Source organism: Bombus vosnesenskii, unplaced genomic scaffold (assembly GCF_011952255.1).
Source record: "Bombus vosnesenskii isolate JDL3184/JDL3185 unplaced genomic scaffold, Bvos_JDL3184-5_v1.1 scf7180000013763, whole genome shotgun sequence".
In the NCBI taxonomy this organism is placed as follows: Eukaryota; Metazoa; Arthropoda; class Insecta; order Hymenoptera; family Apidae; genus Bombus; species Bombus vosnesenskii.
In genome coordinates, this window is record NW_022883210.1 from 109,741 (window position 1) to 117,258 (window position 7,518).

At 35.5% G+C, this 7,518-nt stretch overlaps 1 pseudogene; it reads right to left on the reverse strand.

Annotated features, from left to right (window-relative positions):
- Nucleotides 1-6,481: 6,481 nt before the first annotated feature.
- On the reverse strand, nt 6,482-6,903 carry LOC117238932 (annotated as a pseudogene).
- Between the last annotated feature and the right edge of the window lie 615 nt (nt 6,904-7,518).

Consider the following 7,518-nt stretch of genomic DNA (forward strand, 5'->3'; position numbering starts at 1 on the left):
TTACAAAAGGGTCATAGCTAAGTTTTTGAATTGTGCTCAGGTTATTATAATTTCAGTTATTATGCTCTGAGCGTCATGTTGTTTCTTAATAAAATTCTTTAGTCTCAATAATCAATTTTCTCTGTTCATAAAGATGGTGGTTGTTTATTTTAAGAATTTTGTTCTTAATTCCAAATATTGCGGACATTCTTTTATTATGCATTAGTTGGTATCCAATCTTCTTGGATAGGACGTATTGCATATTCCATTTTTATTTGTTTTATATTTTATCCTGTTTCCTAGACTCACTGCACAATCACGTTTGTCTCTCTGCTAATCTAACTTGTACTATTATTCTTTTAGTTATTAACAATAATTACATATCTAAGCAACTCACTTCAATTATGTTTTCTGAGTCGTTAGTATATTTATATACTTCACCGTTGATAATCCTGTAGATTATTCTATTCTCTCCGTTTATTACGCCCCAAGGCTTACTATAGGCCTAACAGATCGTCTTACATGACCGTCGAGATATACACAAAGTAGCGATAAAACGCATAGTTGTCGTCAAGCAGCGAGTTCTAGAAACATCTATTCGCCTTCGGTGCGTTATTTTATCTGCACAAAGAAGGTGGTATACGTGATCATAGGCGCGAACGGTGGCGTGATCCGAGCGTAGTGGGGGTTGTATCCCAGAGAAGACAAAGGACAAAATGGAAAGGCAGTCAGTGGGCAAATGAGGATTCAAACGAAATGCATCGAGAGGTTCAGACGAATAAAATCAAAGTCGCTTAGTCTAACGAATACATCGAGAAATATCATAAAGTCGGGTCGAATTACTGTAACAAACTAATTGTATCATCGTTAAATCATTTGTGACGTTTTAATTATAATTTTAAATATTGTTAAATATACAAGTTTATATTAACCCTGTTAATTCAGAGTTAAAATCATTTGAACTACCTCTGTTATTCTAATCGAAACAGGGGAACGACTAATTCGCAGCATTGATTATCATAATCGCAGCGAGAATTTACGCCTCTCGCTCACACGTTTCCCTCGCGATCATCGCGTCTCTTCGCGAACGGTCGTAACATTTGGTCCTTCAAGCCGGATCACGCGCATTGGACGATCAAGTAAACAGCGATACAGCAGTAAATCATACAGTGCCACGTGATCACATCATTATCAGCATCGCAACAACCGTTAGCAACGAACCTCGCGCCAATAACTAGAGGGTCAACTTCCGCAAGGAAATGTCTTATACGTCAAATCAGACACACACGGTGAAGAGCAACTTTTCAATTCACGACAACAAGGTAAGCTCGTTCATTGTATTGCTTTTACAATCCGCTATAACATTGAACACTGTTTATTTTTTATCAGCTTCATTCTAGAATATAAGGATATACAGCTATGAGATATGTCAAATCATTGAACAAACCACTAGCTTTAATTTTGGATATTTTATTCTGGTGGAAATTTACAAAATTCCGATGATATTAGATGATATTAGAAATCCATCTTCAGGAATTTATGTCGCAAAAGTATTGATGATAAATTGTGTAGTAGATTTAAGGTCCTGCATGGTTCCAAGCCTATTGCTAAAATCCATGTTGATGTAATCCTAATTTCCCCAAATTTTTATCTTTATTTTTACACTGCGATTTAAGGCAAGAAAAGTGATTGAAAGTTTCGTTTTTTCTTGTTTCAAATCATTTTTCCTTCTTAAAAAGGATTTTAAGAAGGATAAAAAATATATTTTTCTCACAGTATGATAGCGTTTGTGATAGATCATGTATGATCTTGTCCTTTCTTTACAATGCTATATCTAATGTCCTTAAATGTTCCATATCTTTTCATTTACTTATACTCTCATCTTATTCTTCTGGTCTGAAAGTATAACTGTTACAGCTTTTAATGGTGTTTTGTTTTTATCTCTTGAATATATCCTGCTTCATTTATCACTTTTAATTTATCATCATCCCTTTGAATTCATCTATCTTATCTTGTACTTTCAAGTTTTCTTCTTTTTTCTATCCATTTTGTTTCCTTATCTCCTGTTATTTTTCTCTAGCTTAACATCTTGTATTAGGTATAACTAAATATATTATTTGCCTTTCTTATCTTCTTTAATTTGTCTTTCATATTTCTCATTCCCCTAAATATATCTATCTTTTTCAGGATTTCAGATTTCATGCCTTTATTCTCTGTGTTCACAACTATATTTCCTTTGTTTATAGTTGTTGTTATCTATTCTTTGTCTTCTGTTGCCATTTTGTTGTTTATAACGTGTTTTTCTAATTTTCCTCTTGTGTTTCTTTCCTCTGCCGTTTTAGTTATAACTGTCTACTTTCTTGAGCTTTCTTTGTTCCGTTGTAGTTTCCTATTATCTGTTTTATCTTTTTCTGTTTTTTTATTTATTTCACTGTCAGAATTTCTTGTTTCTTACAACATTTTATCGTATTGTCTTGTTTTTCTTTTATTACACTTTATATGTGGGATTCAGCCAACTGTGGATATTGATAACTGTATGTGGAAAGTAATGAAATAATTCTGGAAATCAATGTTTCTGAAATTTTCTTTCAGATATTACTTTTTATGCCACATTTAAGTATAACTGTGAAATAAATGTTTATTTTTTCTTGTAAGTGTACTTTTACGTATCGTTCCTGGTGATAGTAGTATAACAATATTTTATTGCACACACAAAAACTTGACTTATGATGCAATAAAATGAAATTATAACACTAACTTTTGTTACAATGATCATAAAAAATTAAATAAACTGCGGAGGTCTATGCAGTAAATATGCAAAGTATATACGATGTTATACCCGTTGAGACCAACAAGGACTTCGGGATATTTTGGGTCGGAAAGTGTTTAAAGAATTGAAATTGATTGAATATCAAGTGTTTGTTTTTGTAATATAGCACGTGGTCTTTATAATACCTCGTTCGGTACGTACCACTGATTCGGATATTTCTCAACCTTTTTTTCTACCATATGTTTACTTATGCCAATAAAATGTACAATGACAAAGACAAATAAACAATAGAATAAACAAAAAACTGGAAGAAAACACAAGAACACACGAAACTCGACGGCCTGCCGCGATCGAGTAGTGTAATATGATCCAGTGGTAGATAGCACGGAGACAATGTATCTAAGTGCTGAATCAAAAGTAAAACTTTTCCAAAATTAAACTTTTACTTATATATTTGTGATGTTAGATTTACTTATTGATATGTATTTAATTATCATTTACTCAGTAAGCAAATATGCTCTAAATTATATCGTGTTTGGTCTCATCTGAATGAGAAAAGTGTGACAAATATGTTGGTAAATGATTTCATTTAGTACAATGAATAAAAAATAAAAAGAATTTGATTTATGAGTTGAAGGTCTCAGCTTGTGGGGAGTTTTTAATGTTTGCGTAATATACGCGTAGTATAGGTGCTCACATAAACGTTGCACTTCATGCTACCATTTATTGACTTACAATGTAACTATTCCTTAGACTATGAACTTACAAACTAGTATAGGGAGGCCCGATATTGTACTATGGATCGCTGACATTTTAGGAGGGGAAGAAAAAGAATAAACGTATGAGATATATAATTACCTATATATGATTACACAATTGCAGGGAACATTTTCTTAATTTAATTGTATTTGTGTAACGTCAATTCACATCAGAGACCAAGTCACAGGTGTGTGATTTGTTAATAATTGAGGAAGAGTAAGGATAACTATTATTATTATTATTATTATTATTATTATTATTATTATTATTATTATTATTATTATTATTACTTAGTCCGTGTCTTTCGGCTTTGGACGAGCTTTCGGTTTTACATCTCGTTTGCCTATTACGCTTTTTACATTCTATTAGTCTTATGGCGTTATCACCTCCTCTCTTATATCTATCTAAACTCTTTTCCTTGTCTATCTCTTTTATCTTATATATCTACCTCCCCTCTTATCCACTATATTTTATTGCACTCCATTATATGTTCTGTCTCTAAAACTATGGCAACTTTTGGGCTCTTGTCTCCTTGCTGTGCTTCCTTATTGTCGTTCTTTTTTTCATTGTCTCCCCGTCTTGTATTGCCCTTCTCTTCTCCATTATTGTTTTCAATTCTATTAGTCCTTCTCCAGTCTCGTTTAGTAATTTTTCTGTGTCCTTTGGTTTTCCTGTTATTTCGCATTCTTCTATTACGTGTCTCAGGTCCTCTTCTTTCTTTTTACATAGCTTGCATCTTTTTTCTCCCTCTTCTTTCCAGTATTCCCTTGCTTTGGTCTCGTTTCCACATCTGAATCTTGCTAATATTTTTCTGTCCTTCCACTTCAATCCTCCCTTCTAAATATTTTGGTAACTCTTTTTTGACGATTTTTCTATGATGTTTGTTATATTTTGATTCCCTTATCCTTTCCCCCCTCTCTTCTGCTTCTCTCTTTCTCCTTTCTTCTATAATTTGGTCTACTGTCATCTTTTCTTGCTCTTCCCTTGCTTCGATCTGTGTCCCTCCATTTCTCATCTCTTCTAGTCCCTTCCTTCTCTTTCTTGCTCTTTTCCCTTCTTGGTCATTTCCCTAGTTTCTCTCTCTTTCCTTTATGCACTCCTTTACTAGTTCCATTTTTGACTCTATGGCTTTCCCTTCATACGTTGCTGCTCTTCCTAATGCTTTTTCTTTGATTTCTGTTAGCTTACATTCTTCTATCAATATATAAATTCGGTGTTGTCATATCTAAACCTAAGATCCATTTCACATATTTTCTTTGTACTCTATCCAGCCTTTCTTCCATGTTCCAGCCCCATACCTCTGCTCCAAACAGCGCCACGTTCTCTACCAGTGTTCCAAACATCTTCATTCTTCTCTTGTAGTCCTGTTTGGAAATTATTTCTTCCACGCTCCATGTTTTCTTCATTGCTATTGTTGCTCTCTTTTTCCTGTTTTGTATGTGTTTCTCATCACTGCCGTTTTTCAGTAGTATGTATCCTAGGTATCTTATCTCGTCCACTTCTTCTAATTCTCGCTCTCCCCATTTCCATTTTCTTTGTCTCCTCTTGTTCTTTCTTTTTTTCGAAAACTACACTCTTGACCTTTTCCGTGCTCAGTTCCAATTCGGTTTCCTTTAAAAATATTTCGAATCTCTTTAGCATTTCCTTTAGCTTCTCCTCTCTATCAGCCATCAGCACAATATCGTCTGCATATGTCAATGACCATACCTTTCTTTCTCCTACCACTATGCCCCCCCCCGACTTGTCCTTTCCTTAATTCTTCTTCCAGCCCCGCCACGTAGATGTTAAATAACGTAGGGCTCAACGGGCATCCTTGTCTGACTCCCCTCACTGTCCAAAATTCTTTTGTGTTGTTATTCTTGATTCTTACCACATTCTTTGTTTCTGCGTATATCTCTTTAATCCTTCTGGTTAAGTTTTCGTTAATCCCCATTTTTCTCATTTTCTCCTCCAATTTCTTTCTGTTTAGCCTGTCGAACGCCGCTTTTAAGTCCGCAAAGCAGGCATATAGTTTCTCTTTTTCTCTACTCAACTGTTTGTCCATGATATGGTTTATCACAAATACCGCGTCTTCCTTTTCTGAATCCGAATTGGCTCTCTTTCAGTTTGTTTTCAATCTCTACCTTAAGTCGTTCGTGCAGTATCCCTGCACGGATCTTGTATGCTGTATTCATTAATGTTACTCCTCTGTAACTCTTCGCTGCTCTCTTGTCCCCCTTTTTATATATCGGGCATATTACTCCTTTTTTCCAATCTTCTGGTATCCCCACCCCATTCCATATTTTCCTTAACAGAGCCCATAACGCTTTCCCCACTTCTTTCGGTGCATACTTCCATACTTCATTTTCTAACCCGCCTTCCCCCCATTGCTTTCTTCTCCTTGAAGTTTCTTAGTTTGTAGATCACCTCTTCCTTCTCTATATATGATCTTCTCTCTCCTCCATTATTTTCTCTTCTGCTCGATGCTCCTCTTTTTTCCTGCCCTCTTTGTGCTCTGTTCCTTCTAAAATTTCCATAAAATGATTTTTTCTCTCTTATTTCTTCTCTTCCTCGCTTATTTCTTCGTCTATATTCTCTCTTCTTCTTCTGTATTTATTTATGTATTTCCACGCTTCTTGTTCTGTTTTAATCTTCTTGATTTTCACCATTTCTTCTTCTTCGTGTCATTCCTTTCTTTGTTTGCACCTCTGTTTGAATGCCTTTTTTTCCTCCATAAGGGCTTCTCTACTGTATTTTCCTTTCATAAACTTTGTCACCTTCCTTCTCATCTCTCTTTTACTCTCTTTTCCTCTCTTTCTATTCCTTATCTTTACTTTCTTCTTTTGCATTGCTTCGTTTATCTTCTTGTTGATTTCTGTCCACATTTCCGCTACTGTTCTTCCGTTGCAGGTCCAGTCTTTACATTCGTCCAAGTATTTTTCCACACTTTTGTTTGTCCATTCCCTCTTCTCCTTCTCTTCTTCTTCCTTTTCCTCATTTTTTTGTAATTCCGCCCCCCCTCCCTATTTCTATTTCTAACGGCATATGGCCTGACTGTTCTTTTTCCTACTTTCATGTCAATTAATTCTTCTGTCGCCTCCTGATTGCCAATCACATAGTCTATTACTGAGATTCCTCTCTCCCCAATAGGTCCTCTCCTCTCCTTCTTTATCTCTGCCATTGATTATCGTCCAGCCTCTCTCCTCCAGATACTTTAGCAGTGTTCTTCCTTCCATGTTTATTGTCTTGTCTTTTGATCGTCTGTTTTTTTCTTTCCCTAGGTCCTCGTTTGTCGGCCCTGCCTCTTCTCCCGTTCTTGCGTTCCAGTCTCCGCCGATGATCACCACTTCCTCTTCTTTTCCGTTTACCCTTTCCTCTATTTTTTTTCCATATCCCTTATGTATCTTGATTATAAACCATCATTATCCTATACGTCTTGTCATTGTATATTATTTTTCCTCCAACTATATTATCACTAATTTCTTTATATCCTATTTCTCTTAGTTTTTTATTTACACCCGTTGTTATTCTTCCCTTTGCTTTTCCTTTTTTCCTTACTGTCATTGCTGCCCTGCATTTCCAGTCGAATTCTTTGGGTAGTCTATATTTTAACTTTTCTCTTTTGCCTTCCTCTATCCATGTTTCCGTGAGTCCGATCACGTGGAATTTTTTCAGATATTCTCACACCTCCTTGTTCTTACTTATTAGCCCTGCTACATTTCAGAAGCACGTTTTCATCCCCATTGTAGTTCCCCCTCTTTTTCCTCTTTTTTCATTTTCCTTCCCCTCTCTTTCTTTCTTCCTCCAGCCTCTCTTCGTTTTCGTTCCACCTGTACCATTTGTTTTCTATTGTTAGTTTCTTGTATCTTGTCTTTACATATTCGCCCTTTTCCATTCTTTCTCTGGCTACCCTTCCTATGTGTTGCTTCCCCTCCCTTTATTTTTTTGTCAGATGATCGTCCATGTATACACCCTTTTCCCATTTGCCTTCCTCCTTCATTATCCTTATTGTTTCCTCCATCGATTTCATC